Raw genomic sequence first — 21,317 nt, 5'->3', positions numbered from 1 at the left:
GGTGAGGATATGAAGCAATTAGAACGCTTGTGCGCTGTTGGTGGGAATGTAAAGTAGTGGAGCAAAAGAGTGTGGTGGTTCCTTAACAAATTAAAAACAGAATTACCATATGATCCAGCAATTCCACTTTTGGGGATATACCCAAAATAACTGAAGCAGAATTTCAAAGAGATATTTATACACCCATGTTCATAGCAGCACAATTCACAATAGCTAAAAGGTGAAAGCAACCCAAGTGTCTATCAATGAACGAATGAGTAAACAAAACATGGTCTCTACATATACAATGAAATATTATTCAGCCTTAAAAGAAAACAAAATTCTAATACATGCTACAACATGGATGAACCTTGAGGATATTACGTTCTGTGAAATAAGCTGCCACAAAAAGACAAATACTGTAAGATTCCACCTCTAAGAAGTAGGCAAATTTGTAGAGACAGAAAGTAGGATGGTGATTGCCAGGGGCTAGGGGTAATGGGAATGGGGAGTTGTTTCATGGGTACAGAGCTTCAGTCATGCAAGATGAAAAGAGTTCTGGAGATGCATGGTGGTGATGGTCACACAGCAATGTGAACGTGCTTAACACTACTGAACTGTACACTTAAAAAGAGTAAAGATGGTAAATTTCATGTTACGTGTATTTTACCACAATTTTTTTTAATTTTAATATTTTGTTTTTTAAAAATATTCTTGGGACTTCCCTGGTGGCGTAGTGGTTGGGAATCTGCCTACTAATGCAGGGGACACGGGTTCGAGCCCTGGTCCCGGAGGATCCCACATGCCGCGGAGCATCTGGGCCCGTGTGCCACAAGTGCTGAGCCTGAGCTCTGGAGCCCGCGAACTACAGCTACTGAAGCCCGTGCACCTAGAGCCTGTGCTCCGCAACAAGAGAAAGCCCGTGCACAACAATGAAGAGCCAATGCAGCCAAAAATAAATAAATTTATAAAAATATTCTTTATTTTTACTAAAATAAACTCATAAAGAGATGATCAATTTTACAAAACATAGATTGGTAACTGCTGACTGAACAATGATTGATTGTCCATTAACCCTTTTTTACTGGAGAGCAGCCTCCAAAGTCTTCCCTCTCCTGCAGTTGCAATGAGATGTTTACAAATTAGTTCTAGTTTATTACCACTAATGGGCCTATGAAGAAGGATTTTGTTTGCATATAGTTCTCTATCCAAGCACTCAGCACCTCTCCAATTATCGGTAGTAATACGTAATGTATTGCAATTATGTAATGCAGTTATGAATCAGAGAAAAAGTGTGGTCCAGGCAGAACGTGCTATCATGGTCACAGCAGGCAGAGAAACTTGTGCCCTGCCCTGGAATAGCTCATGGTCCCAGCCCTGGGATTCTGATTCACTGGAGGGGGTGTGGCCTAGGCACAGGTGTGTGGAAAGGACCTGGCTGGCTCTAATGTGCACCAGTGGAAGGGGTAGGATCAGGAAAGGAAGACTTGGCTTCTACTTGGGCTCCTCCCCCAACTTTCAGTTCAGCCATAGATGAGGGTTTCCATTTCCTGGGTTTTTAAATAATTAATTAATTATTTAATTCTTTTATTTTTGGCTGCGTTGGGTCTTCGTTGCTGTGCGTGGGTTTTCTCTAGTTGCCGCGAGTGGGCTTCTCGTCGAGGTGGCTTCTGTTTGCTGTGGAGCGTGGACTCTAGGCACTCGGGCTTTAGTAGTTATGGCACGCGGGCTTAGTAGTTGTGGCTCATGGGCTCTAGAGCACAGGCTCAGTAGTTGTGGCACACGGGCTTAGTTGCTCCGCGGCATGTGGGATCTTCCCAGACCAGGGATCGAACACATGTCCCCTGCATTGGCAGGTGGATTCTTAACAACTGCGCCACCAGGGAAGTCCCCATTTCCTGGGTTTTAATGTCCTCGTTTTGTTATAAAGTGGAAGAGTTGGACTGAGGTGGGGTCCCCATTCCATGGGAAGGCAACATGGTATGTGGGGAAAGAACACAGGCCTTAGGTATTCTCTCCAGAGTCATCTTCCACTCCTTCACCCTTACATCAGTCCTTCCTGCCTGGAAATCTGTCTCCTATCTGTCCCCACATGCCCTTGGCAGCTGTCTTCATTCAAACGTTCATCACCACTCACTGGGACAGTTTCAGTAGCCTCCCAGCTATTTTTCCAGACACCAATCTTGTAATAGGAAAGAACCTTTGTATTCTCTTACAAGTTAATCACTAAAGGGATGTTGCCTACGAGCTTAAATTATGCCTACGAGCTTAAATTATACACAATGGCCCATCTCTGGGAACTCTGCCTCCCAGGTAAGCTAAAATACCTTAAAATACCTTTGTTTAGCTCATAGGAAACATCCTGATCTGATCCACCTGTGAAGGGCTACAGGAAGGACAAGTTAACACATCCCCACCCTCCCTACCCCCCACTCCACCCCCCAAGTCTGGCTGGAACCAGGACTTAACTCCCTCCCCTTTTAGTATAAAAGAAGCCTGAATTCTAATTCTGGTAAGGTGGTTCTTTGGGACACCAGTCCGCCATCTTCTCGGTCTGCTGGCTTTCTTTTTTTTTTTTTTTTGTGGTACGCGGGCCTCTCCCTGTTGTGGCCTCTCCCTTTGCGGAGCACAGGCTCCTGACGCGCAGGCTCAGCGGCCATGGCTCACGGGCCCAGCCGCTCCGCGGCATGTGGGATCTTCCCGGACCGGGGCACGAACCCGTGTCCCCTGCATCGGCAGGTGGACTCTCAACCACTGCGCCACCCGGGAAGCCCCTGGCTTTTTTTATAAAGTCGCTATGCCTTGCCCCAGCAACTCATCTCTCGATTTATTAGCCTGTTGTGCAGCAAGCAGTAGGAGCTTGGACTCAGTAACAGTCTTTTGTTGTTGTTGTTGTTGAAGTATAGTTGATTTACAATGTTGTGGCAGTCTCTGCTGTACAGTAAAGTGACTCAGTTATACACATAGAGACATTCTTTTTTATTCTTTTCCATTATGGTTTATCACAGGATATTGAATATAGTTCCCTGTGTTATACAGTAGGACCTTGTTGTTTATACACGGTAACAATCTTGATCCTCTCCAACCCACACTGGCACTGCCTCTGGTAGCATCCTTCACTGTGGATGAAATTTCTGGCTTCATTACAAGGGTGTGTTTGCTCTGCCTTATACACCATTTTATCAGGTCATCAAGATCTTAGCAATTGCCAGGGAGCAATTTACATTTTTGCGACATTGTTCCCAATAAGCTGCTTTCTCCTCCTGTCTTCAGCAAACCCTCTGTGTTTTCCTTTGTATAAGAAATGAGCCAATGGGAGTTCCCTGGTGGTCTAGCAGTTAGGATCTGGTGCTTTCACTGCTATGGCCCAGGTTCAATCCCTGGTCAGGGATCTGAGATCCCGCAAACCGTGTGGCGCAGCTAAAATTTAAAAAAAAAAAAGAAAAAGAAAGAAATGAGCCAGGATGTTATGCTGCAGGTTTGCCATTTTGACTAATTCCTCACAATCAGCAGAGTTCTAAAGGAATTCTGCTTTTGCTGGATGTTGTGTCTCTGTCTACACGTCTGCATTGGGTGTTCTAGGGCCTCAGTCAAAACACCTTCCTGGGTTTTCCACCTTGTCCTTGTGGGGTTAAAAAACAAACTTAGAAAGCTCCTTGAAGGGGAATTCCCTGCGGTCTAGTGATTAGGACTCAGTGCTTTCACTGCTGGGGCCCAGGTTCAATCCCTGGTCGGAGAACTAAGATCCCAAATGCTGCGCAGTGCGGCCAAATAAAACAAAATTAAAAACGGAAACAAACAAAAAAACTCCCTGAAGGCTGGAACTCTGTAGCATTTACTGTTTATTCCCAACCCCTACATAGTGCCTGGGATACTTATCAAATGACTCCATCCATCTAAGATAAATATTAGAAAAAGTCCTTTAAAATTCCCCAGGGTCAAAAGTGTACAGAAGCACAAAACAAGCACTGAATGTTCTTACTTTTCTCAGTTCCCTCTTCCCATAATCGCTCTCACGTCCCCTCCTCCCACCTCCTCAGCTTCAAAAACCCACAGCAGATTCTTGGGCACCCGTTACCTCGGACTCCATACCCCACAAGCGCCAGAGTATATACAGATGCAACTAAAGGGACAGCCTAATCATCAGGGATCAACTCTAGTTGTCATCAGACTCCCACGGGACAGATGCCCAGACCAGATTGAGGTTCCATTGCTGGGGGAGAGGAGGATAATGGAGTTTGAAGCGCAATCAGCTCTGCCTCCCAGAGTATGTTGAGATCCACGGCCAGATGATGAGATGGACGAGGCTGCTGAGAAAGGACGTTCCGAGTAGACTTAGACGAGGAGGAGGTATTTCTGAGTAATTCCCCATTTGAACTTCGGGCTCCTGCATGACTTGTTCTGTTCCCGTGGGTCACATGAGGCTGACATGAGAGACTGGGCTGTTTCACTTGCCCTAGGCCACGAAACAAGAACTCATGCCATTTCCTAAGTCCAAGCCTGGGTCCTTTCCACTACCTATACATTTGCAAATCATGCTCAACAGATCCTTGGAGAACCACAGAGGCACCTGAGGGGCTCTTACGAGTATCTGGGTGGATGCACTGTGGGGAGGGCTCATCTCCTTCACCCTCTTCACCCAGAGAAGCTCCACCTTCACGTTTTTGTTATACAGCGAGCTTCTCTATGAGACTTAATTTGATACACAGGTTAACCTGTCACTTTTTAAAAACCAGGCTGCTCTATAACTATTCTGTACTTTCCTTATTTATTGAGCATTTTACGATCAGATTATTTCATACATTCACAGGTTCTCCAAGTTGGAAGTTGTGGCTAGTACACAGGGGCTCCAGAAACAGCTCATCCCACTTTGGTGCTAGCATCAGAAGATGCCACTCTCTAAAATAGAACTAAGATGAGGGAGGCTGAGGTCAGACACCTGCAGAGGTGACTTGGAAATGAGTGTGAACTAGGCTGGGATATTCCTCCCCACTCAGTGGAGCACAGCATAGGCTGTACCGCATGTGAGCTCGGCTGGATCTCAGTCACGGCAGCACACGGGGAGATGGTTTTTTAATAGAAGGTGTTGGTCTGAAGAGAAGAATAGAATGTGTCTGTCTTCAGATTACTTTCATTCAGTAGTCCGACATTGACTAGATGGAGGAAAGAAGGAAGTGGGGGACGGCAGTGGTCACAGATCTCTGGCTTTCAGAATAAGCAGGGGCGAAATCTACTGACCTCCATACAGGAGAGAATGCTGAAGCCAGCCCACAGGGAGCCTTTGGATGCATTTTAAAGACTCCTCCTCTGAATGAATTAAATAGGAAAAGGCACGTCCTCTGGGCACAAGCAGATGATAAGCATACACGCTTGGCAACGAAGAGCACATTTTTCATAAACGAGAAAAAAAAGGCCCCTTCCTCTGGGCAAACAGCCCTTGCACTATGCCGTGGTGAGAGGCCAAGGGAGCTGAGCACAAACTGGAATTCAGCCCTCCTCATCACCTTTGTGAGCTCATAGGCAGGGCCCTAGGCGCCAACTCTCCCTGCTCCTCCAGTTACCTGTTGGGGTACATAAGCCTGCATTCAACACATGAAAGCATTTTCAGTTCCAGACATCGGCAGCCCCTAAGGGAGGAGGAAGGGGTGTGGAGAGGCTGCCACCCTCTTCTTTTTTGTGATGTGTGGACACAGGTTCATGTACACACACAGGCACACATGCGCACTTGTGCGCACATATGCAGTCAGGGACCTGTAGGGTAGAGCTTAAGCCACTGAATGTTTCAGTAAGAATAATGGTGCCTAAAAAAATAGAATAGTTGACAGATTTGGGGGAGGGGGTTCTTACTACTCACAGTTCCTGGAATTATGTGTAATTACGTCTTAGAAACCCAACAAATAATCAGTAAGTATAGAATTAAGGAATCGCAGTGTGGTGAAGTTCAAGGAAGCTGATGTTACTCATAAGAGTAAATAAAGTAGAAAGTCCAGGGCCTAGGGTCACGGTGAAGAGCCCCGTGATCTCTGGAGCTCCAGGCATTCAGAGAGGGCAGCTTGCAGAGACCTGATATGCATTCTCCCATTCCTCCTTCTAACAGAACTCCAGTTTTATTTCGCTTATCCATATTCCTCTGCTTTAAACAAATTTTTTTTTCTCAATGTCCCGTCCAGGTAGGAGTGACGGCATGACACAGTTCTGGCCAAGGGGGTGTCAGCCTAAGTCACTAAGTGGACTTGCAGAAGAGTTCTTTTCTGAAGCCAACTCTCTGGTCTTGGGTCCCCTTTTCTCCTTCACTATCCCACTTCTTCCTGCCAGAAACATAAACGTGGTAGTCTGAGTTCTAGCAGTCACCCTGAGAGCATTGATTCATTTACTCAACAAATACATGCTATTCTCCATGCTGGGGTTTCAGGGTGAAGAAAACAGACAATGATGCCTATGCTCAAGGAGCTTACAGATCATAAACAAATAGATACATAGTATGTCCGAATGTGGTCAGTGTCAAGGAGGAAAATAAATTAAGAAATGAGGTACTAGATGCAGGACAGAGTCAGCCCTATAGATGATGGCTCAGGAGGCTAGAGGGAGCCAGGTTCCTATTAGGAGCCCTGTTCTCACCTTGAGAGTTATTTTAAATGCAGAAAAATTGAACCCTTAATTCGTTTATGTCACTGTTTTTCAGGTTTCTAATACTACCCTCTGAATGCCATCCCCCAGCCGATAATGACCCTAAAAGAAAGCTGTGTTTGGCCAGGCTCCGTGAGTTTCTCAGATTTCATCCATATGAATAGGTTGTTAGCTGATGACACAAACAGCAAGACAAGTGATAGATTCTTTTTTTTTTTTAATTGAAGTATACTTGATTTACAGTGTTGTGCCAGATAGATTCTTGATAAAGTAACTTCTCTCATCTTCTACGTACACACACGGAATACTATTGCAAAAATGCGATGACTTTCCACAGACCGTTTCTGAAGACTGAGGATTGGAACAGTTTCAGTAGTGGTCCTGAAGTTATTTAACCTTACAGCAGTTCATTAAATACTAATCTTCATATGAACAAAAGGTGGGAGGAGGGAGAAAGAAGGGGTGAGAGGGAGAAAGAAGGGGTGAGAGGGAGAGAAAGCGGGAGGGAGACCTGAGCCTTTGTCTCTAGCAAAAGTTGTAAACTCAGCCCCCACGGGGTCGGAGCAGGAAATGTGAATGACATCATAGCATGCTGGGGGTGAGAAAACCAAGGCTCTTGCTGTTTCTTTGTTTTCCAGCTTTGGAGTAAACATGTGGGTAGGGACTAAAATTTTTCTACTAGAGGAAAAACAGCTGCTCAGGCTAAATAATAAATGCCAGTTGACATTTCCCCAGTGTTAGGGAAGCCAGGGGACACCGACCGAGTAGACTCTAGTGACCTGAGAGGGACAGCTACCATCCAGCTCCATTGTTACCAGCAATGACTGTGGGCCCCTTGATACCAGATAGTCTGAATTTTGAAAATCTAGAAATCTGGATTTTTATGTGCAATCTTCCATTTTAAAAATGTTTGGAATGCATTCAACAGTTTTTATAAACATTCTGTTAGCAAATTACATGTTTCTGCAGATATTCAGGCAGCAGTCCATCAGTTTGCACCCTCTTGTATGCTGAATGGTTGGGGTACGAAGCTGTTGGAAAGAAAAGTAGGGGGAAAGCAAGGAGCTGTCTGAAAGTACGTAAGGAAGCGAGGGAGGTGGAAAAGAAAAGACTAAAGATGGTGGAAACAAGAAACATGGATCATCAACAAAAACTGAGCGACCGGGCTTCCCTGGTGGCGCAGTGGTTGAGAGTCTGCCTGCCAATGCAGGGGACACGGGTTCGAGCCCGGTCTGGGAAGATCCCACATGCCGCGGAGCAATTAGGCCCGTGAGCCACAACTACCGAGCCTGCGCGTCTGGAGCCTGTGCTCCGCAACAAGAGAGGCCGCGATAATGAGACGCCTGCGCACCGCGATAAAGAGTGGCCCCCGCTTGCCACAACAGGAGAAAGCCCTCGCACAGAAATGAAGACCCAACACAGCCATAAATAAATAAATTAAAAAAAAAAAAAAACTGAGCTACCACGTGCTTCACGCCTGCAAGCACCCCTCCACCCACCCCCCACTCCATGAAGCCATTTTCTACCCCACCCCCAAGCAGAGAAGCCCCTCCTGGGTGTCTGCACAACCTGCTCCAGCTTGAATCACTCGCTGGACAGGTCTTTAGTCTACTCTTCCTGAAGCCTGAAAGGTCATAACTTCCTTGAATTGCTGGAAAAACACTGTGCAGAAATCACAGAGTCCAGGAAAGAAAAACAGCAAAATGAAAACAAATGCAGGGAGTTGAACAGACGTTTATTTTGATCCATGTCCAGTTTTGGAAAACCTCGAAAAGAATAAAATGTCCAGGAAAAGACAAGCTGAAGGGAGGCTGGGGGAAGGAGCTAATAATATCAGATTTGAAACTCTATATGAACAAAATAATTGTGTCCATTTATCATACAAAAGGATAAATTCCATATAGAATTTTTTTTAAGTGAAACCATGTAAGTATGGGGGGTGGGGCGGAATGAGTGAATCTCGCTATTACTTGGGAGTGGAGAATACTTTCATAGCTATGACTGAAAGTCCAGCTGCCATTGAGGGAAAAGATTGATACATTTGACCACATAAAAATCTAAAAGCAAAAACTTTTACAAGAGAAAACATTATCATAAGCAAAGTAAAATGACAAACATATCACATACGAATGGCTAACATACTTAATGTATAAAGAGCTTCTAAAAGCAGAGGGAAAAGAACCAACAACTTGAAGGGGAGCAAAATAGGCCACCCCAAAATGTGCCACTTTGGCATATGGACCATTGAGCTGAAGGCAATCAGGATCCAGCAGGCTTGGGAACAGCTTTTTACATCTCCCTTAACTGCCTAAATAATTTAGGTAGGGGCTTCCCTGGTGGCGCAGTGGTTGAGAGTCCGCCTGCCGATGCAGGGGACACAGGTTCGTGCCCTGGTCCGGGAAGATCCCACATGCCGCGGAGCGGCTGGGCCCGTGAGCCATGGCCACTGAGCCTGCGCGTCTGGAGCCTGTGCTCCGCAGCGGGAGAGGCCACAACAGTGAGAGGCCCGCGTACTCTAAAAAAAAAAAAAAAAAAAAGCAAGATAAAACAAAAGAATCTATCTGCACAGTGATTCAGTGGTATAATCACAGAGAGAACTATTTCAAACAACTTTAAACCACAGTAATTTGACTGTATATCCATAGTGAGATATACGTAATCAATTAATGGTGACAGTACTGAGAGATAAAGCAGATGTTGGTGTGTTTGGGGACTGAGATATTTGGTTGGGAGAAAGAACAGATGTAAGATATATGAAGTTACATAAAACACTGAGAGTCTCTATTTGGAATTGAAAGTATTAGTGTAAACAAAGGATGATATCTTTAAATATATGTGTATATATTCCTTTCCATTAGAAGGCTGTAGAAACAAGGACCAACCCAGTAGCAATGAACATCTCTAGCACCCTGACTACAGTCTCTAATTGGCATTCCGATCAATAGAATCCTTGAAGAAATGTTTGGTTCTCAGCCTGGAAAAGGAAATGTATAAGGTGTGCTTGGATATCTTGTCATATCAGAAATTCAAAGACTATCAAAATCTCTTAAGACTACATCAAAAGGAGGTGATGTTGCCAAAGACGGGACAATTTAAACATTCATAAGAATAATAACTACAATGGACTACAGTGAACTAAAGTACATCAAATATGTTTAAACCCGTGACTTTATAACGATTTTTTTAATTGGTCACTTTTGGAGGGTTCTAGGTAGCAAACTCAATAATTTGAAGACTGCAAATAAAGAGAAATCAACATTTATCCTGCCTCTCCTGTAGGAACCATACCTGACCATGTGGTTGATGAGGGAATTTCTCTTACAGAAGTAATGAGCAGAATGATAGAATTTCAATATCACCATTTTGCAACCCCTAATGAAATCATGGATTAGTCAATAATGATTAAGGACTGATAACATCACCAAAAGAGAGACAAGCAGACATTATGCACATTCTGTTGGAAGTTCACAGCACTCTCTGAGGAGTCCTGCAAATATAAACACTGAACCAGGAAATTACCAATGAAATTACCAATTTACAGGGAATTCGTTGGACAGAGGAGCGTGTTACATAGTACCTCAAGCATATAATCAACCAAAACCAGATTGTGGGAAACTCTACAGGAAACCACGCCCTACACACATGCGCACACAGTTTCCTCAACAAATACATTTCAAGGGGAAAAAAAAAGTGGAATTGGAAAGAGAACCTACATGTTAAAAGAAACATAAGAAAAAATATCGACCAGTATAATGTATGGACTTTATTTTAATCCTGATTCAGAAAAAGTAAACTCATAAAAAGGATATGAGACATTTGAGGGAATCTGAAAAAAAAATCTGAGGCTCCTAGATTCCAGGCTATTTTCCCACTGGCATGAGCCTGGGCATTGCTGCTATTATAAGTAAAAACCACTTCAGAGCTCAGAACCACGGGGTTGGGACAACTCCTCCAATTGGCTCTTTATGTGTCAGAAGAAGAGTCTAACGAACAAGGCCACCTCTCCCATTCTCTCCCAGCCCCGAAGACTCCCCTGCTCCCAGGCCAACCCACCGCAGAGGGTAGAACATTCAACTACTCAGAATGAGGCTCCAGGCAGGCAATTTTCTTGAGGTGCTTCTCATTCAGGCTCTTGCCCATCTGGAGCACAGCTTTTGGCATCATTCAGAATGTGCCAAATGAATGAGTTCTGCTTGTGTGCAGTGAGTTGATGTCCCTGATCCCGACTGGGCCTGCGATTTGGAAAGGGAGGTGGTGTGATGCTCCATCAAATTCCACCACCAGCCACACCACGGACGGGAGTAACTGGAAACTATGCAGTACGGGATTCCATTTCGAAAAAGGTAAACCCTGTCCCCAGGGCCTGGATGTTCTTAAGTCAAAAGACCTGGGAATTAGCCACTATCCCTATCTATTACTACACCTACACCTTCAGCTCCGAGCTCTTTAACCCTAGATGTGATGTGGAGAGGACACTCATTATTTCAGGGGAGAGAAGAACTTTTAAGATAAACAAAAGGACCCCAAGAAGGGCAAGAAATGAACAAGTCAGGAAGTGTTGCTGACACATGAAGCCAACAGTGCTATAACTGCTAAGTAGATAATAATAATTTAATATTTATTGAGTTCTTAATACCTGCCATGTGCTGGGCTAGGTCCTTTTCTCTTTTTTAAAAAATTTTATTGAAGTATAGTTGATTTATAATCTTGTGTTAATTTCTTCTGTACAGCAATGTGATTCAGTGATATATATACAACTGAATATATATATATATTCTTTTCATATTCTTATCCATTCTGGTTTATCACAGGATATTGAATATAGTTCCTTGTGCTACACAGTAGAACCTTGTTGTTTATCCATCCTATATATAATAGTTTGCTTCTGCTAATCCCAAACTCCCAATCCTTCCCTCTCCCTCCCCCCAACCCCTGGCAACCACAAGTCTGTTCTCTATATCTGTGAGTCTGTTTCTGTCTCGCAGATAGTCATTTGTGTCATATTTTAGATTCCAAATATAAGTGATATCATATGGTTTTTGTCTTTCTCTTTCTGACTCACTTTGCTTAGTATGATAATTTCTAGGTTCATCCATGTTACTGCAAATGGCATTATTTCATTCTTTCTTACGGCTGAGTAATATTCCATTGTGTACATATACCACATCGTCTTTATCCATTCCTCTGTCGATGGACATGTAGGTTGTTTCCATGTCTTGGCTATTGTAAATAGTGCCACTGTGAACACTAGCGTGCATGTATGTTTGCAAATTATAGTTTTGTCTGGATATATGGCCAGCAGTGGGATTGCTGGATCATACGGCAACTCTGGGCTAGGTCCTTTTCATACATCATCCCTTTTCATATGCTCAAAAACCTACCAGGTAATGCTCTCAACTTCCTGCTCTCAAGGGCAACCTCACTCCCTCTTCTCAGGAACACATACATCTCTTGCCTATTTCCTATTTCAACAACTGGCATTTATATGGAATAGCTGCAGTTTCATACGTGTAGCAAAGATGCTGAAGGGGCAGTCTCAGTTCAACTTGGGGGGTCTGAGGTCACTGGAGGACGAAAGACCTCCATGACACAATCAACAAAGCTTCTTCCATGCAATGTTTAAACAGAGGCCTATCTAAAGAAATTTGTCATCTTTGCAAAAAATGTCGAAAAAATGCCAAGCTCTTCCAGTCAGGGCTTTGTCTTTGACGTGAGCAATGGAAAACCATTGCTCCCTTCACAGCGAGTCATCTGGCCATCCACTATTTTGGATCCTTTTCCAGGAAATCCAGCTGAAGAAAGGCTGTTGGACCTCTTACAGTTTTATCATAAGTAAATGAGACCGAAAGTTGGGTGCATTTACATGCAAGAAGTCACAATGTAATTGGTGATTATAGAGCCATTGCCTTTTTTTCCATCATTTCCTAACAAGGGTCATGCCCTGAAGATTCAATAATGACATAATGATAATTACAGAAAAGGGAGAGGAATTTACACAAGAGGCAAAGATGCCCACTATGTTGCATGGGTTCTGTCTGTCCTCAGTGAAGGAGCAACATTTGAATTGTGTTCCTATTAAGTTGTCCCCCCAAAACATAATTAACAATAGGGCTTAACTCTGTAGCTATAATACAACTAATCATGTCTAGAATTATTTCAGTGAATCAATGAAGCAATAATGCAGCACTTGGCTTTATTACTTGTTTGTGTTTCCTCGATATGGATATTCGGCACAGTAAACATGTGGCATCTGCAAATCTGACATTCCGGCTGCTTCAGTTGTCGGTGAAGACCCCTGATGTGTGGGAACACACAGTTTTGCTGAGGCACGGGCAAGAATGGTGCTGCCCAGCTGGGGGTGGGAGATGAGAGCTGACCACCCAGCCAAAGCAGCTTTGTGTTTCTCAGCAAGCGGTCGAGTAGGCAGAAACCTACCAGAAAAAAAACTGTTCTAAAAACTCGGTTTCTGGGAATTCCCTGGCAGTCCAGTGGTTAGGACTTGGCGCTCTCACTGCCAGGGACCCGGGTTCAATCCCCTGGCTGGGGAACTAAGATCCCACATGCTGCGAGGTGCGGCCAAAAACCAAACAAACAAAATAGAAAAACAAAAAACTTTGTTTCTTTGCATAAATTGCCTCCCCGCCACCCCGCAAGAAAAATCCAGTCATTAACACTGGTGATGGCCGCAATGAAAATGTGAAGAGTTGTGGGAAAGTAATGGTTTTTAGGAATTGTAATTTGTGGTAAATTAAAGGTGGGTGTTTTGGTCTTGATGGCAGTTCAGCTTTCTTAATCCACAATAAATGCAGCTTTTTGAAAAGAGACTTGAGAAACCATTTCAGGAAATGTTTTCAGGCAGCTCAAAAATTTCTCACAGAGTAAGATACAAAGTGAAAGTAAAAACAGTGGTTAACTTGTGGTAAGAGAATATAGCAGGAAGCAGCAGCCTCTCCACGTAAATATGATTAAGAAAGTCCCAGAAAATCTGGATAAAGTACTTATGTATCATCTAATTTGGAGATACACAAAGATCTCTGTAAAGGCCAAAAGGGTCTGCTCTCCTTTCTGGAAGCATGGCCAATGGCTGAATACACATCAATCTCCCTTTCATTTCAGTATCCCTCACCCAAAACTTGCTACAAATGTGCCTTGGAGGTTGAAAAATTCTGAACTCCCTGAAACAAGATTGTCTTGTGGGGAGGGAGGTTGGTGAAGCAGCCAGCATGCCTAGCGTAGCAGCCCCTCCCCAGTAGGAAAGGCTTCTGATTTATCTTCCAAGGGCTCATCCTCTTTCTACACAGATATTATCTAGCACTGCATACCCATCCTCCCTTCCCTTCCTACTTGATTTATTATTTTACTCTTGTTTAACGATATCCAGATTTATCATGTTTATGTCTCATAACTATCAAAGTCCCTTTGGATATGAGCTTGATATATATAAATAATAACAGTGACTACCAAGTATTATAGTTATTAATTATGTTAATAGTTGTCATTATACCATACTATATATAAAATATATAATATACTATATATGATCTATAGTATAATATCTATAATAGTTATACTATAGTAACAGTTATATAGTATTAATGTTATAATATACTATAACATTCCAATTCACATACATTGTCTTTTATCCTCACAATGCTGGAAGATAGAACTTACATAAGACAAGGCACCAGAGTGGCGGGCAACTAGCTCATGTTGTCATAGCTAGTAAGTGGTAGATTCAGGGTTCAAACTCAAGTGGCAAGGAATCTATGTCAGGGCTTGTTCTATTACTAAGTTGCCTCTAATGGTGCACATCTCCTTAGTATCCCTCTCTGACCTATCATTAATCAGACAGAGCGTCAGCAGTTTTATAAAAGCTGTTTACTAAGCTGAGCTAAAGCAGGGTTAACTACACATAGACACACACACACACACACACACACACACACACACTCCCTTTATTCAGTTAGATTCTTTCATCCTCTCAACCAAAGCTATCCATGCCTATTCCATGCCAGACACGGGCACTAGTACACAAGCCAGGCATGGTCCCTGCCCTCATGGAGCTTCCATTTTCAGTCCTACTAATTCCTCAGGTATATCTTAAATGATATCCTCTTCAGTAGGCATCCCTTGTCGCCCCAGACTTAATTAGGTACCTCATTATACTTTTCCTGGACTTTTCCTTCATAACACCTGTCTCCCTTTAATTACTTGTTTAGTGTCTTTCATCCCTCTGTCCTGTGACCTCCATGGGGGCGAGATGGCTGTCCTGTTCCTGCTCTATCCAGTAGCACCGGGCACCTAAGAGAAACTTAGTAAATATTTGTTGAATGAACGGATGTGAACAAGCGGTGGGAGCAGGCTCTCTCAGAGGTTAGGGAAGGTGGTGCACCAGCCAATAGTTAGCTGACTGTCAGTTTCCATGGGTGCCAACCTCTCCTTAACAGAAACTAGTAGTCTCCCTCCCAATGCACATCCTTTCCGGTGTCCACCTTGCCAGTGAGGTCTGCCCAGGCCCGCCTTGCCTGGGAGCTGTACCAGCAGGTGGAAGTCTGTCCTGCAGAAAGGACTAATTAATCCTCACTGTCACATCAGTCTCACAGCTCTTGCCCCGTGCACACCCATCCAATCTGGGTGTCCCTTTGACCACAATCTCTAGTCTTGGGTTGGACCTCAAGAGAGTCAACAACACCTGGAAGGAATGACTACACCCTCACTCCACCCCGGCTATGTGGGGATTACCTGGAGACCGTGCTTTCTGTGCTCTGTAGGATCAGGTCACACACCTGGCAGTAACGTGGTCTCTAAAAGAGATAGACATTCTGGCATCAGGCAGCATAGGTGAGGGGGGCCTCAGGGTGGGACGTGGAACGCAGAAAGGGAGACTTGAGCAGGCAGGGGTGGGAACTTCCATGTTTCTCTCAAGACTCAGGGAATGTCTTTGAGAGGGAGGCAGCAAGTCAGGAGCCAGGAAGGAGCAATCCCTGCCATCGGCTGTGGACTGAAGATAAATCAGCTGCATCTGTCTTGTCAACCAGATTATCGGGTTACCTTCTGCTCAGTTCTTTGCTTTCCCTTCTCTTACTTAACTCTAAGCCTTTAGGGGAGTCCTATTTAATTGTTTCAGTTCTCTGCAGTGCTGATGACTTCAGCTGTGGTTGTTCATAAGCATATAAAGGGACAGGGACAAGGGGACCTCTGGGATGTGGCAGGGCTGGGAAGTCCCTTCCTCTCCCCATGGAGATGCTCCCTTCCACTGCCTCCCCTCAGAGGATGTACCTCATCTTATTACAGGAGGTGGCTGTTTCTTTGCAGCATCTGAACCAGCTGAGGAAGTCCCCTGACTCCAGCCCTCACAAAGAGAGAGTCCTCAAATAGAAGCCCAAAGCACCCAGAGCGGGCGCTGGAGATACAGTTCCCTGGTGCTTAGTGATATTCTGCTCATCACAGATCTCTGTAACCCTGGTAATCTGGGGGGCCTGCCAGAGGAAGGTCACTGCTGGGCAGGCAAAATGATCCCACTGTAGTCTCATGGTCAGGAATATAGTCCATCAATTGCATCCTACCCAAGGCCTCATCTCAAGGCTTAAAGTCATCTTTCCTTCCACAGAAGAGATCTCCCTTCCTCTGTGTTGTGTAGAGCCCCCCACTCTCAATCCAGGGCACTTTTCTAGTTTCTGGATGAAATAGATCTCCTCTTCCACTGCTCTGAAAGAAAACGACTCTTAATGACAAACTACAACCCTTCCCCCCAAATCCATGTGACTATAAACAGTGGTACTTTGTGGTGATTATTTTGTAATGTATAAAAATATTGAATCCCGGGCTTCCCTGGTGGCACAGTGGTTGAGAGTCCGCCTGCCGATGCAGGGGACGCAGGTTCGTGCCCTGGTCCGGAGGGATCCCACATGCTGCGGAGCGGCTGGGCCCGTGAGCCATGGCCGCTGAGCCTGCGCATCCGGAGTCTTTGCTCCATAATGGGAGAGGCCACAACAGTGAGAGGCCCGCGTACCGCAAAAAAAAAAAAAATTGAGTCCCTATGTTGGTTCATCTGAAATTAATTTCATGTTGTAAGTCAATTATACTTCATTTTTTAAAAGTATAATGAATAAAAAATAAATAAATAAAAGTAAAGTTACAGTTTCAGTTAAAATAAAAGTGGTACTTTGCCCACATGTGAATAGCCAATATTCTACAGCCTCATTTCTCTCTCCCATGAGCCCACACTTCCTCATCTCCCAACCCATCCTCAATCCTTCCTCAGTCTGCCGCTGAAATTTATGACCACTGAGGGTAGACCCTGTTGTCCTCAGCCCTCAGTCTGGGCCTCAAAGTTAATGCTCTGTTAGGGAGAGGAGAGGTCGGTTACAGTGGTGTGCTGGTAAATCCTATGGCGGGCTTGGGGTAGGGGGGACATCCCTGATTTGTAGGGGTTACCAGTTTCCACAGTGTAAACGCTTCCTCCTACCATGACTGATTTCCAACTACCAACAGTTTCACAACCAGCTTGGAAAATTCCTAAATATTTAACAATTACTCTCACTAGCCAGTCTGAGCTGGCTCCAGCATACCACCAATTCAGGAGGATTCCCAGAGCGTCTCTGGGCCCCTAAGATGTCTTGACAAAGTAAAATGAAGGTAGAGAGGGGCCCTCACGTGCCATTTCTACCTACTGGCTCCCTTGGCTCAGAGCCCTGGAAAGAGTATGACTTTAGGGATTCAGGAGACCTCTGGGTTCGAATCCTTGTGTGACTTTGGGCAAGTTTCAGCTTCCAACTCTGCAAATTAGGATTGATAAAACCTACCTGTAGGATTGCTTTGAGGGTGAAATGAAATGCCTAAGTAAAATGCTTAATATATAGCAAGTCTCGATAAATGTTCTTTCTTTTGCCCCTCCCATCTTTGTCTTAATTTTTCCTGTACTAGTTCAAATAATTATTTTTCAAAGGGTCCAACAGGGGGAGCTCAAACTCAGCACTGTCAGGGTGGGGGCTGGTAATTCAACCCAACTCTCATCCCAGTTTAGAGCTAAACTTCGGAAACTTTGAAGGGCACAGCTCTTTCTCTCTCTTTAGGGCTCTCCCTTGTCCCCATCCCAAAAGATGTGAGTCCATCTAAATGTTCCATAACTGGTGCTTATGCCGCCTGGCTTCATTCTCCTCTAAGACGGCAAGCTACACCCAGAATCAGAAGCCACATTCCACAAAGGGGGCGCCATGTCAGGACCAGAGCAAGGACACTGGGCTTCCCTAAGGCTGTGCTTCACACAGTCCAGAGCACTCAAAGCTTCCCGCGCACCCAACATGCCTCCCACATCAAAGCAGGTCCAGGTCCCATAATATACAGTTAACCAATCACTCATGAGGATTTATGTTAACATTGTGCAGCAGGAGGCTGTAGTTAGATATCTAGAAAAACGACTGTAGAAGGAAGTGGAGTCTTTGGTTCTGTGGCTGGGGGAAGGGAGGCAGAGGCAGAAGGGACATGAGGCTTGCTAGATTTGAGAAGTTTGGCTGCTCACAAACAGTGGAATTATTGGAATGCTACAGGGAGAGGCGGCAAAGGAAACTTTGAGAAAATCTGGTTTCTTGTGATAAAGAGCTTTTGGTAACCTGAGAAAGTTTCAGAAATTTAGACACACGAAATCGCTTCATTTGAAATGAATGAAAAGCCTTGGGTTTGAACAATGTATGGCCACTTTCCAGCTGACTGACCTATACAAGTTATTTAACCTCCCTGAGATTCAATCACTCATATATTTATTCACTCAGCCTATTATTTATTGAGCATCTTGTATGTATCAGGTATGGCGTTAAGTGAATCCTGAGGAGACAATGGTGGCCAAAACCAGGCACTGTCCTTTTTCTCACAGACCTTGCAATTTATTCAACTGTAAAAAGGCATAGTGGGAATTCCCTGGCCGTCCAGTGGTTAGGACTCTGTGCTCTCACTGCCGAGGGCCCAGATTCAATCCCTGGTCAGGGAATTAAGATCCCACAAGCCACGCAGCTCGGCCAAACAAAACAAAACAAAATACAAAGGCATACTAATGCTGGGACAACTGGATATCCACATGCAAAAGAATGAAGTTGGATTCCTATCTCACACCATATAAGAAAATTAACTCAGAATGGATGAAAGACCTACATGTGAAAGCAAATCTATTAAGTTCCTGGAAGAAAACAGGCTCAAATCTTTGTGACTGTGGATTAGGTAATGGTTTCTTGGCTATGAAACCAAATGCACAAGTAACAAAAGAAAAAATAGATAAATTGGACTTCATCAAAATTTAAAACTTTTGTGCTTTGAAGGACACCATCAAGAAAGTGAAAAGAGGGACCTCCCTCGTGGTCCAGTGGTTGAGACTCCATGGTCCCATTTCAGGGGGCCCAGGTTCAATCCCTGGTCAGGGACCTAGATCTTGCATGCCGCAACTAAAGATCCCACATGCCACAACTAAAGATCCCACATGCTGCAATGAAGATCCCACACATGGCAGCAAAGATCCCGCGTGCTGCAACATAGCCAAATAAATAAATAAATAAACAAGTAACTATTTAAAAAAAGAAAGAAAGTGAAAAGATGCCAAGATATGGAAGCAACCTAAGTGTCCATCAACAGATGAATGGATAAAGAAGATATGGTATATATATATGCAATGGAATATTACTCAGGCATAAAAAGAGTGAAATTTTGCCATTTACAGCAACATGGATGGACTTGGAGGGCATTATGCTAAGTGAAATAAGTCAGACAGAGAAAGACAAATACTGTACGATATCACATGTGAAATCTAAAAACTACAACAAACTAGTGACTATAACAAAAAAAGAAGCAAAAAAAAATCTCCCAGTCATAGCCCTGGATCCTCCCCATCTTGCTCCAAGAAAGACCCCAGACCCCACACAGAGGGGCTCCTGCTCATTCCTAGCCAGTGTCCTCTGAACTCCTCTTCCCCATTTTTACCTCCTTCCCTATAGCAAAACCCTCCCTGAGATCTAATTTAAAGTCTCTCACCTTGCAAACTGAAAAGTCTGCCTTTCGAGGAGGCCAGAGACGGCTGGGAGCCTGGCCGGAAGTCAGTTTCCTGGGTGGGAGAACACTGGCGGAAATCCAGACGGCTGACGTCACCTGGTCCAGATGGCGGAAGCCATTGCCCAATCAGAGGGAATTGATGCCAGCAACACACTTCTCTATGACTCTCTTACCCAGTTCAGAAAAACATTTTCCTCGACAGGAGGCAGTTGGGTAGGAGTGGAAAATGCCCTGGCCTTTGAACCACATGGCATGTTGACCGGGAGGCTGACCGGGAGGCTGACCGCGGCATCAACTGACAATGAACGTGAGACCCGACACTAGACTCGGGGTCAGAAGACACAAGTCTGGGTCTCTGCCACCTAAATCCTAACCTTTAACAAATCACTTTGGTTGGTTTTCTTAGCTATGAGTAATAATACCTACTCACAGAAGCTACTGTTGCATGGTGGAATGAGGTCATTCATGTGAAAGATTTCATAAACTTGAAGCAGGATGCCAATACAATATTCTGCCTCTGTGAGAGCCTTCCAAAGGACAGTGGACCCGGAGGAGGCAAGATGGAGAGTGATTACAGGCTGATCCTGGAGCCAGGCAGCCTGCACTGGAATGTGCAGCTGGGACACATAAGTTAACTTCTCTGTGCCCAGTCACCTCGTGGTCATAGTGGGGGGTGATAAGAATACCATCCTCATCACAGGGTTCTCGGGAGGGTGAAGTAGTTACTCTACTTGGAGCACATAGAACACTGCCCGGCTTGTGGCAGCACTCACTAAGACTGGGCTGGGATGATTATTCCCAAGGCCATCTTGTACACCTGCAGGCCCTGGGCTGGGCATTCAGCCCAATCCCAAGAGATCTTGTGAAAAGAGATTCTGGGAATTCCTTGGCGGTCCAGTGGTTAGGACTCCATGTTTTTACTGCCAAGGGCCCAGTTCGGGGAACTAAGATCCTGCAAGCCACGCAGCACAACACCCCCACCCCCCCCAAAAAAAGACAGATTCTGCCCCCACCCACAGTCCACACAGCAGGCAGAGCTATTTAGCTAAAATCTAACCATGTCAATTCTCTGCTTAACCACCCAAATCTGCCCCAGTCCCACTCCCACCCCCAGGTAAAGACATCAAACCCCTGTCATAGGCCCTTGAGCCCCTCTCCAGCCTCTCCTGATGCCCACTGCCTCTCATCAAGGCTCCAGCAACACCAAACTGCCTGTCGCTTCTCACCTCCACCAGCTGGCTCCTGCTGCCCCTCTGCCCAGCATGCCCTCACCAACCCTGCCTTTGCTAACTCCTAGTTACCCTTCAGGACCCTTAGACTCATGTCTCCCAGAAAGCGCTTTCTGACCCCGCCTGAGCAGAACCTGGTTCCCCCTTTCCTATATCCCTTGTGGGCACCTCCATCAGGCCAAATTGTATCCTAACTGTTCAGGTGACTGCTTCACACCAGACTGGGGGATCCTTGAAGGGAAAGGCCAGCACTGGGTCTTGCACATCTCGGTAAACTTAGCACGAGCACAGTGCCAGGCACACAGTAGGTGATCAGTAATGGTTGAGTGGAAAAACTGATGAGTGGATGACCAGGAACTAATAGAGCCCTAGCTTGTTTTGGCCACGCCGCGCAGCTTGTGGGATCTTAGTTCCCTGACGAGGGATTAAACCCGGGCCCTTGGCAGT

General features: G+C 44.9%; 2 long non-coding RNA genes across 2 annotated transcripts in view; one reads left to right on the top strand and one right to left on the bottom strand.

The window, feature by feature from the left end:
• The window catches only part of LOC137231799 (uncharacterized), a 93,849-nt gene that overhangs the window by 57,761 nt on the left and 14,771 nt on the right, over positions 1 to 21,317 (top strand). The window lies entirely within an intron of this gene.
• Positions 8,159 to 20,185, bottom strand: LOC137231801 (uncharacterized). Its single transcript, XR_010946734.1, has 3 exons — positions 19,624 to 20,185; positions 15,349 to 15,408; positions 8,159 to 10,838 (listed from the first exon to the last, which is right to left on the bottom strand). It is a non-coding gene; the product is annotated as an uncharacterized lncRNA (long non-coding RNA).

This window comes from Pseudorca crassidens, chromosome 10 (genome assembly GCF_039906515.1).
Source record: "Pseudorca crassidens isolate mPseCra1 chromosome 10, mPseCra1.hap1, whole genome shotgun sequence".
NCBI lineage: Eukaryota > Metazoa > Chordata > Mammalia > Artiodactyla > Delphinidae > Pseudorca > Pseudorca crassidens.
Note: the sequence above shows the minus strand (reverse complement) of the source record. Positions and strands in the feature narration are given on the sequence as shown.